Source organism: Rattus norvegicus, chromosome 15 (genome assembly GCF_036323735.1).
Source record: "Rattus norvegicus strain BN/NHsdMcwi chromosome 15, GRCr8, whole genome shotgun sequence".
Lineage (NCBI taxonomy): Eukaryota > Metazoa > Chordata > Mammalia > Rodentia > Muridae > Rattus > Rattus norvegicus.
The window spans coordinates 36,032,360-36,044,327 of NC_086033.1; the positions used below are offsets into that span (position 1 = coordinate 36,032,360).

The 11,968-nt window shown below is 43.9% G+C and overlaps 1 pseudogene; it reads left to right on the top strand.

Moving 5' to 3' along the window:
- The first annotated feature begins 11,055 nt into the window (after positions 1–11,055).
- LOC103693597 (ferritin light chain 1 pseudogene) lies at positions 11,056–11,606 on the top strand (annotated as a pseudogene).
- Positions 11,607–11,968: the final 362 nt, after the last annotated feature.

Sequence of the window (11,968 nt, forward strand, 5' to 3'; positions counted from 1 at the left end):
AGAACTTTAAAAAATGTCTAACCTCATAAACCATAACAGTAAAGATAAATACAGCATTTTTCTCATATATAGAGTTTAGATTTAAAAAAAAATAAAAGTAGGAGGATGACTTTTCAGGTAGAGGAAGGGACTAGCAGAGAGAGCAAGTACATAATGAAATACACTCCTGTATACCCGTTACTGTGTATAAGCATTTTAAAAGATGATGCTCCCAGGTAAGAAAGCAGACTAGAGGCTTCCTGTGTGACAGCTGGTGACAGAAAGGATCTGCATAAGAAAAAAATGGACTTTATCCCGAACAGGGAAATCCACAAAGAAAGTAAAGGGCACCACGAAGGACCAGAAACTACGACATGCCAAACAGAGAGGCTAGCCTAACAGAGCCTTCGACGCTCAGTCCCCTATGCGGAGAGGACACTCGGAAGTCGTTTCTGTAACCTGGACAGCCACGTTTGTTTGTGCTGTGGCTCTGAAGGCAAAGGCTTGCTTGCCCTACAGAAGAGTTACAGCTCTGCTCGGCTGGGAAAGGGTTTCCAGAGGGAGCGTGTAACAGTTCTGCTCCAGTGAAAGCAGTACAGCTGCAGGAAGTCACATCACACAGCAAACCTCACATAGGAGAGTTATTGGGATGGCAAACTCTTATATAGGATTCCTTAGGGACCCAGGGTAGAGATTTTCCAGAGTGAGGGTTGGTGGGATTTCAAGTCCTGAGCTTGGGGAGCTCAGAGATTGGTGGGTTTCTCTGGGAAGCTCAGTAATTGGTGGCTTTTCCTCTCCCGCCACCCCCTTTTGCTGTATCTGGCCCATGGGCTGAGGCACCATTCACTGTGAAGCCACTAGGGGAGGCTGGTAGAAGGTGCTGTTGCCATGACACCTCACAGGGCAAAGGCAGTGGCAGTCCCTGTAGAGCGCCACCTAGGGACTACAATGCCTTCTGGGAAAGCCAGGATGGGGTTGGGGGAAGGGGCTGGTGAGATAGTGAATGAGTTTTCCAACCGTTCACGCTGCCAAGAAGAAAAATCCCACATAGTCATACTATATGAACCGGAGGGCAATGGTTAAGCACCATCCTGAGAGGGGCTGTTGCTAAAAACTGAGCTACCTAAAGAGACTGAGAACGGGGAAAAAAAATCTATAGATAAGAAAGCCCCCGTGTGACCTGCTGGTTGGAATGATGTTTTTGTTCACTTTGTGAAGATGCGTCCCTGTCCTTCCTTGCTTGCCTAAGCCACCTTCTGGTCGGCTAAAATAAAAAGCCTATGGCCTATTCACAAAAGGTAAAATGATAAGTCTGCCTCTCTCCAGACAGAGAGAAGCTCTGGGGAGGAGTTGTTGTGGAAAATAAACAAAAACAAAGCCACCATCCCAAGCTAGTGCAGGCTCCAGTGGGCCAAATGGCACCCGTTCGGTATCTTCCTCTTAAAGAGCAAAGCGTCTCAACCGACTGGATGCCTCTATGATATTGTTATACTGAGATTTCAGAACTTCAAAAATTTAACACTGATCGGTCAAGTTCTAATAAGCTGGCAAAACACTGGCTGTTATCAGTCATAAACTCAAGACTTTACATTTCTTCTGGTTGTCTTTTAAATATAGACTTAAAGATGTTTCTCGTCATGTGATAAACATCTCTGCCAATTTATATATCCAGCTCTCAGGACAAAAAAACAAAACAAAACAAAACAAAATAAAACAAATGTTCACGCTTTTGCTGTGACTCCAAGGTGTTTGCTCCAGCTGTTTTACAGGTAACCATTAGCTGCTTTTTCTACAATGTGGATTTCAGTTCAGATTACAAACAATGTAAGCTTCAGGGAGTCAAAACCAAAAACTAGGTCTTGAGACTTAGATCCACCTCTCACAGGTCAAATGGACTCCAGATGAGTGCTCCTGTCAATCAACAACCTAAGCTTCCCTGACTACTGCCTCTTCCTGAGGGGGAAGTTTCAAATATAAAGTTCCCTTGAAGTTCTCTAATGTTAACTTCTGTCCCTGGTCTGTACCAATCTTGGCAGAGTTCTTCTTGACTGGCAGACACCACCCAGCAATCAGCCACAGACGACAAACTGCTCCAAAGGTAGTCTATACCACACCAGCCCCACGCAGTCCTACACAACCAGACAGCCCTGGACTTGCTGAAAACGGATGTGAGCCAATCCAGTCAGTGCTATTGCTATTGTCTCTTCAGCTGGGTCAGTAAACAGAGGCTTCTGATGAGTACCCTGCTGCCCTAACCCCTCCTGGCCCTTGACTAACTTTCCAGCCTTCCTGGACCCTGACAATGACATCCTAATTTTAGTTCAGAAACAGTTACAGAAGAGAATACATGGTTCCTTTTCCTCAATAGAAGGCTGAGAGATCATGAAAAGGAAACTCCCTAACAGTGAGGACAAAACAAAGGTTCATTCATTCTATACAAACAAGACCGGTGCAATGTGAAGGGATCGTGAGTCTTTCGATGCCTTGCACACTCTGTTTCCCCCCCAGATAAGGAATGCTGAGACTCTATCAAGGACTTGACAGGGACACAAAAGACTTTGAGTGTGGGGAGGGGGATGATAAACCAGCCTGCCTCTCTCTTAGCCTTGAAAGCCAAAGCTTGGTCTTATAGTAAAGACAAACTGGGTTCATCCCTATTCATGACTAAATCTGTTTCTCCAGGACTTGGTTATGCTTCATCTATAACCTTAACTACAAACTGTTCTGTACAGCCTGCTCCAGGAAAGGAAAACCATGCCTTTGTTCCCAAAAGATGTTATGACCACCTTGTTATGATCAACTTGTTATGAACTCCTTCCCATGACCACCTTGTTGTGACTACCTTGTTGTGACTACCTTGTTGTGACCACATTGTTGTGACCACCTTGTTGTGACCACCTTGTTTTGACTGCCTTATTATGACCACCTTGTTATGACCTCCTTCCCATGACCACCTTGCCATGACCACCTTGCCATGACTACCTTGACATGACCACTTTGTCATGACCACCTTGCCATGACCACATTTCCATGACTACCTTGTCATGACCTCCTTCCCATGACCACCTTGCCATGATCACCTTGCCATGACTACCTTGTCATGACCACTTTGTCATGACCACCTTGCCATGACCACATTTCCATGACTACCTTGTCATGACCTCCTTCCCATGACCACCTTGCCATGACCACCTTGACATGACCACCTTGCCATGACCACCTTGACATGACCACTTTGTCATGACCACCTTGCCGTGACCACCTTGTCATGACCACTTTGTCATGACCACCTTGCCATGACCACATTTCCATGACTACCTTGTCATGACCTCCTTCCCATGACCACCTTGCCATGACCACCTTGCCATGACCACCTTGACATGACCACTTTGTCATGACCACCTTGCCATGACCACCTTGTCATGACCACTTTGTCATGACCACCTTGCCATGACTACCTTGACATGACCACCTTGCCATGACCACCTTGACATGACCACTTTGTCATGACCACCTTGCCATGACCACCTTGTCATGACCACTTTGTCATGACCACCTTGCCATGACCACCTTGTCATGACTGCCTTCTTATATCCACCTTACAAATATGTCTTTGTTTCAGGGGGTTGTTATGACCAACTTGTTCTGCTTCTGTAACCTTGCCTGTTTGCCTTCAAAATCCCCTGTTTGTAGGCTGCCTAATCCTAATAAAAACCCTTATCTTCCTCATGTCCAATGCTTATCTCTTGAACCCTACCTTAGGGAGAGAAGCCTGTGTAACACAAATAAAAAAAAAGCTTGCTTTAGTTAATTTGGCCAGGATTTAGGTCAGTGGTCTTTCTCCTTGCACCTGTGGAATTGACATTTTGAAGTTTCAAAGGCCCCACCTACCCACCCCATCCTCCACCTGCAGCTTACAGATCAAAAGTGTGTTCTCAGCTATTGCTCTAGCCTCATGCCTGTCTGCTTTCTCCCATGTTCCTGCCATGATCCCACGGACTGATTCTCCGATGAAGCTGTAATCAAGCCCCCAATTAAATGTTTTATTTATAAGTTGCCCTGGTCATGATGTCTCCTCACAGCAGTAGTAACCCTAACTAAGACAGAAGTTGGTATGAGAAGTTGGGTATTGTAGGCCCGACCATGCTGTTTGTTGGAGAACTATAAAAGACTGTGGGATGCTTGACTAGAAAAAGCGGTTAAATGCTTTAAGCAGAGCCATACTAGTAGGAGTGTGGAAGACGGTAATGCTAAGGCCTTGTGCACTATGGTGGCCCAGCTCAAGTGTTTCATTAGAGAACAGAAACAGTGGGTGTAGAGCCCATTCTTGTAATATTTTGGCAAAAAACATGTGCCTGGTTTCTATTCTTGTCCAAAAAGTCTTCCAGTAGGTAAGCCGAAGAGTCTTGGAGTAGTGTCACTGGCAGAGGAGGTTTTAAGACAGCCTAGTATTGACTGTGTTGTGTGGTCATCAGTGGTCGCCCTTATGCTGACTGACAAAGAGCAGGTATAAGCAGGGCAAACAGAATGCAAAATGCACAGTCTGGGGAGAAAAGTAGCACCAGAAAGTGTAATGGAGCTCAAGAAGATCAGAAACTAAAGAAAGAAAGAAAAAAGCCTACAAGAAATAAAGGGAGCAGTAACCTTAGGGCAAGACTCTACCCGGCTAATCCTGCAACCTGTGGAAGGAAGGAAGGAAGGAAGGAAGGAAGGAAGGAAGGAAGGAAGGAAGGAAGGAAGGAAGGAAGGAAGGAAGCAAAGGCCTGGGGGGGTTCCTAGGCCTACGCAATAGAAAGCTTATGAAAATGCAATCCAAGGAGTGGGCCAGATTGATGCCCTATAGGCAGCCGAACTTGGCAGCTTTGGTCACGGGACTCCAGCTTTCTCAAGAAGGAGACCAGAGTAAAAGGATTTTAGAATCTCCCTCTGTGGTTAAGGAAAGCAGCTGAGGTCAGGCGTGTGGAAGGGGAATCCTTGCATGGAGTCTCAGAGAAGCCACTGTGTGAAGCTGCGAAAGTGAATCCTGGGTTGCCTTGGAGACCCCAAGATATTGGAGAGGCCAGAGCATGGGATGTCTGGCAAGGAAAGCTGCAGAGGCTGTGGAACCATCCCAAACTAGAGGCATGTGTAGCAGTCATCAAAGCTGGGAAGGTTCTACATGAAGAACCATCTAACGAGCTCTTTGACATCAGGCACAGGGGTGTGGAGTTTGGAGTTTTCCCTGCTGGGTTTCAGTCCTGCTGTGGTCCAACATTTTCTCACTGTGCTTCCTTCCCTCACATTTGGAATGGTGCTGCATATTCTCTGCCATTGTATGTTAACATTATCTGGTTTTAAATTTTTTATTTTTACAGGATGTTACACTAAAAATATTAGCTTGAATCTTAGAAGATTCTATGGACTATGGACTTGTGAAAGACAATGGAGACTTTTGAAGTTGGACTGAATGTGTTTTGCACTGTGATAAGGTTACAGGCTATGTGGGCCAGGGGGAGTGGAATGTGGTGGTTTGAATGAGAATGGCTCCCATAGGCTCATGTATTTGAGTGCTTGGTTCCCAGTTAATAGAACTGTTTGGAAAGAATTAGGAAGTATGGTCTTGTTGGAGAAAGTTTGATTTTTTTCTTCTAGATTTATTTATTTTATGTATAAGTGTTCTATCTGCATGTACATCTGCAGACCAGAAGAGGGCATCAGATCCCATTACAGATGGTTGTGAGCCACCATGTGGTTGCTGGAAATTGAACTTAGGACTCTGGAAGAGCAGCCAGTGCTCTTAACCACTGAGCCATCTCTCCAGCCCAAGTGTAATCTTCTTAGAAGTGTGTTCTGGGGGCTGGGAGCAACCTTTGAGGTTTCAAAAGTCCACAATAGGCCCTGTTTCACTCTCTCTGCCTGCAGCTTACAGATCAGATGTGCGTTCTCAGCCACTAACCCAGCGCCATGCTCACCTGCCCAGTGCCATGCTTCCCACGATGATGTTCATGGACTAACCCTCTAAAACTGTAAGCAACTAAATGCTTTATATTGTAAGCTGCTTTGGTCATACACATAGTGTCTCCATACAGTGATAGTAACTACAGCTATGACACCCCCAAACATACAAATACACATGTACTGTATGAAGTAAAACCTGAGATCTACTTATAAGGGAGAATATATGGTGTCTGTCCTTTTGAGTATTTGTTCTTTTACACAGTTCTATCCATTAAATCAGGATCTTGAAGAAACATTTGCATCCTATTTATACAAGCCAAGTATGAGCCTTCTGTGGTGGCGGACACCTTTAATCCCAGAACTTGGGAGACAAAGGCAGGCATAACTCTGTGAGTTCAAGGTCAATCTAGTCTACAAAGCAAGTCCAGGACAACCAGGGATACACAGAGAAACCCTGTCTTGAAAAACAAAACAAAAAAACAAACAAACAAATACAAGCCAAATATGGAAAGAACCCAAATATACATTGATAAATTAATGGATAAAGATGATGCAGAAGATGAGAGGGTGATGCTCACCTTTAATCCCAATATTCAGGAGGCAGAGACAGGCATATATCTGTGAGTTTGAGGCCAGCCGGGCCCATTGAGTGAGGTATAGGATGATGTCATTACACAGGAAAAGGCATGTACAAGATAGAACGAGGCCTGTCATTGGATGAATTGGATGAGAAGGAAGGATGGATAGGAGAGAAGTTTTAGAGAGGAGGAGGAGACTGGAGAGAGTGGGGGTGGGGAAGAGGGAGAGGGAGAGGAAGAGGGAGAGGGAGAGGGAGAAGAGCAGCCGAGAGAACATGGAAGCAGATGTTAAGATTCCTCTCTGCACATTTACAGGTTGCTATGACTATTTTTAAGGGATGGATGTTTACAGGACTTTGTGTATCTAGATGAGCAAACCGTATGTTATCTAGGTGGGCAATTATATCTTATCAATTGGATCAGAGGTTATTGTGTTGTGTGTTCTTTCATGTGGCGATTTAATTGCATTCAAGAGAGTGTGCGGTGGCTGGAGACACTGGGCCGCCATGGAATTGGGATGTGTGTGTCCGGCATGGTGGCAACGTGCCTTGGGAACTAGACGGGTAGAAAGCTCAGAGAGTAGCTATTGACAGTGTGATATGGGATGGAGCAAAGCAGGTGAGACGCTTTGCTGGCTGAGGTGAAAATATTCAACAGATGCCATGAGGCCCCACAGGGCCAGACATAGTGCGGGATAAAAGACACTTTATTTTAATTTTACCACAATGTGAGGTCCAGGACACCCAGGAATACACAGATCCTGTCTCAAAACAAACATACAACAACATGGAAGACACACACAATGCAATATTATTTGACTTTGAGAAAGTAAAACACAGATAAACTTATGATGCTAAAGTGAAACAAGTCACAGAAGTATAAACGCTTCTTTTTGTATGAAGTAGCTAAGATATATAAGCAGAGCAGACCCCCAGAAACGCAGTATAGCTGACGGATGATAACACAAGGACTGTAAAATAGCTTTTATGAATATGTCCCTTAAAGAAAAGACGACTACATCCCTTATTGAAGTCTGTGAAAACACAGACAGTGGAACAAAATAATGAAAATAGTTCAAACCAAGAGAATGGAAATGGAATCACTAAAGACACCCCAAACTGAGATAAAACTGGAAATGAGAACCTTAGGAAGTCAAACAAAAGCCCCAGAGGCAAACCTCACCAACAACGTACAAGACATGGAAGACAGAATCTTAGGCATTGAGAACAAGGCAGACAAAACGAATATCTCAGTCAAATAAAAATGTTAGTTCTAGAAAACCCCAAGCCCAAAACATCCAGGAGATCTGGGACACTTTCAAAGGACCAAATCTATGAATAAGAGGAATAGAAGGAGGAGAAGCCCAGACCAAGGGCACAGAAAATGTTTTCAACAACATTATAGAAGAAAATTCCCCAACCTAAAGAAGGAGGTGCCTATTAAGGTACAAGAAGCATATGTAACACCAAATAGACTGGACCAGAAAAGAAATTTCCCACGACACATAATAATCAAAGCACAAAATGTGCAGATCAGAGAAAGAATCTTAAAAGCTACAAGGGGAAAAGGCCAAGTAATATATAAAGGCAGACCCATTAGAATACCACTCAACTTCCTTTTTCACATGCATTGGTGTTTTGCCTGCATGTATGTCTGTGTAAAGCTGCCAAATCACTTGGAGCTGGATTATAGATAGGGATGAGCTTCCAGGCTGGTGCTGGGAATTGAATCTGGGTCCTCTGGAGGAGCAGCCAGTGCTCTTAACTGCTGAGCCATCTCTCCAGTCCGAAACCCAACTTCTAAGTGTAGAAGGGACTGGAAAAATAAATGTTCTCCAAACTCTACGAGCCCACAGAGGCCAGCCCAGAATACTATACCCAGCAAGACAGTCAGTCACAATATATGAAGAAAGAAAAAAAATTCCACATTAATCCAAGTTTAAGCAGCATTTGTCTATAAATCCAGATCTAGAAGGAAAACTTCAACCTAAGGAGATTAGCCATACCCAAGAAAGCACAAGGAATAAATAGTCCCAGACTATAATAAACAATCAAAAGGAGGTGAAAAACCCAGACCACAGCAGCAGCACAGGACTCAGTAGACACTGCTCTTGGATGAATTTCAGTATTAATGCTCTCAATTCAGATTGGAAAGACACAGACTAATAGATTGAATTGGAAAACTGGATCCATTTTTTTCCTGATGCATATAAGAAATACACTTCCCCATCAAGGATAGACATCACCTCTGGGAAAAAGGATGGGAGAACATATTATCTTAATATCTAATAAAACAAAAATAAAATAGACAGCAAAGCAGAACTAGTCAGAAGAGATAGGGAAGACATTACATACTCATTCACACCACATACTGGTCAAAGAAAAAGATCCACCAGGAGGATATTTCAACTTTAAACATTTGTGGAACAAACACAAGGCACCTGCATTCATGAAAGAAAAGCTATTACAGCTAAAATCACCTATCAACCCTCACACAGTGACAGTGTGTGACTTCAGTACCCCACTATTATTAAAAGATAGGACAGGGGACTGGAGAGATGGCTCAGTGGTTAAGGGCACTGACTCTTCTTCCAGAGGTCCTGAGTTCAAATCCCAGCAACCACATGGTGGCTCACAACCATCTGTAATGGGATCTGATGCCCTCTTCTGGTGTGTCTGAAGGCAGCTACAGTGTACTCATATACAATAAAATAAAAATAAATAAAAAAAAAAGATAGGACATCCAGGCAAACTAAACGGAGAAATGCTGGTGTTACGTCACATCATAAATCAAATAGATCTAGCAGATATTTTCATAACATTTCACTCCCAAAACAAAGGACTACACTTTCTTCTCGGCAGCTCACATAACGTTCTCTAAAATTGAACACATACTTGGATATAAAGAAAATCTCAACAGATATAAGAAAATTGGAACAACACCCTGCACTGTATCTGGCCACCATGATTCAACAGAAAGAATAAAACTCATGAAAGTTGAACAACCTTCTACTGAGTGAAAAATGGGCCAATACAGAAATAAAGGACGAAGTTAAAAACTTTTTGGAATTGAGTGAAAATGAAAACACAGCATCCCCAAGCCCATGGGACAGAGTGATGGTGGCTCTAAGACGCAAGCTCACAGCACTAAGCACGGACATAAAAAAGCTTGGAGAAACCCCAAACCAGGAATGTACTGACATACCAGAAAGCTCTACATCGAAAAGAAGAAATAGGGCTGGGGATTTAGCTCAGTGGTAGAGCGCTTGCCTAGCAAGCACAAGGCCCTGGGTTCGGTCCCCAGCTCCGAAAAAAAGAAAAAAGAAAAAAAAAAAGAAAAGAAGAAATAACATAGAGAAATAATCCAACTTAGGGCTGAAATCAATAAAATAAAACCAAATAAATTAATTAATTGGTTAATTAATTAATTAATTCAGGAACTCAATGATACAAAGAGTTGGTTCTTTGGGAAAACCAGTAAGATTGCTAAAACCTTGGCCAAATTAGCTAAAAGATGGAGAGAGAAGTTCCAAATTAGTAAAATTAGAGACAAGAAGAGGGACAGGAAATGCAGAGAGTCATAAGGACTTTATTATGACACTTTAAAACAACGCGCTCTAGCAAACTGGAAATCCTAAATGAGATGAATAAATTCTTGGTAAATGCAACCAACCAAAGTTAAATCAAGATCAGAGGAGCAATTTAAACAGAACCATAACCTCTAGTGAAATAGGAGCAGAAACTGAAAATGTTCCAACCGTAAAGAGCTCAGGGCCAGATGGATTCGGCTCAGAATTCTACCAGATTTTCAAAGAAGAATTCCTACTAGTACTCCTCAAATTATTCTGCAAAGTAGAAACAGAAAAGAGCATTGCCAATTCTTTTTATGAGGCCACAATTCCAGATACCTAAGCCACACAAAGATCCAACAAAGAGAAAAATTTCCCTTCCTCCCACAAGGAGAAAATTTTACCGACCAGTTTCCCTTATGAACATAAATGCAAATATTCTTTTTTGTTTTGTTTGTTTTGTTTTTTCCGGAGCTGAGGATTGAACCCAGGGCCTTGCTCTTGCTAGGCAAGCGCTCTACCACTGAGCTAAATCCCCAACTCCAAATGCAAATATTCTTAACACAATACTTGCAAACAGAATCTAAGAATGCATGGTAAAGATTTTTGCCATGATCAAGTAGGCTTTATCCCTCAGATGCAGGGGTGGCTTAACATACATCAACCAATAAATGTAATCCACCACATAAACAGACTGAAAGGCAATAACCACACGATCATCAACATCGGGTGCAGGAAAGGTCTTTGACAACATCCAATATCCCTTCATGTTAAAGGTCATGGAAAGGGAGCAGCGCTTTGGAGATCCCGAGGATCTGTATCTTGCTTCAACAGTGTTTGGACGGAACAGACCCAGGGACTCCCACTTTATTCACTTCCAGCCGCCTTACAAGTCTCTCCAGTCACAGCCTCCGGGACCATCTCCTTGCCACCTTCGGCTCCTAGGACCAGCCAGCCCCGTCTTCACAGTAAGCCCCATACTTCGGATTAGCCATGACCTCTCAGATTCGTCAGAATTATTCCACTGAAGTGGAAGCTGCCGTGAGCCGCCTGGTCAACTTGCTCCTGCAGGCCTCCTACACCTACCTCTCTCTCAGCTTCCTTTTGGATCCGGATGATGTGGCTTTGGAGGGCGTAGGCCACTTCTTCAGCGAATTGGCCTAGGAGAAGTGTGAGGGCGCCGAGCGTCTCCTCAAGTTGCAGAACGATCACGGGGGCATTGTACTCTTCCAGGATGTGCAGAAGCCATCTCAAGATGAGTGGGGTAAAACCCTGGAGGCCATGGAAGCTGCCTTGGCCCTGGAGAAGAACCTGAACCAGGCTCTCTTGGATCTGCACGCCCTGGGCTCTGCCCGCACAGACCCTCACCTCTGTGACTGCTTGGAAAGTCTTTCCTGGATAAGGAGGTGAAGCTCTTCAAGAAGACGGGCAACCACCTGACCAACCTCCGTAGAGTGGCGGGGCCACAACCAGCGCAGACTGGCGTGGCCCAGGCATCTCTGGGCGAGTATCTCTTTGAGCTCCCCACTCTCAAGGATGACTAGACCTCTGAGCCTTCCAAGGGGCTCCCTCCTCTGTTCTGTACCGGCCACCTCAGCACCTGGATGAACCTCTAAAGCCACTAGGCAGCTTTGTAACCACCCTGGAGCCTCTCCCAAGTCTTGGCCCAAGTAAAAATAAAGCTTTTTGAAACAGAAAAATAAGAAGTCATGGAACGACTAGGGATACGAGGATCATACTTAGATATAATAAAGGCAACTTACAGCAAACCCACAGCCAACATAAATGTAAAGAGAAACTCAAAGCAATCCCATTAAAATCAGAAACAAGCATTTCCACTCTCCCCATACCTAATCAATATAGTACTCAAAGAATTAGCTAGAGCAATAAACATCCAAAAAGATCA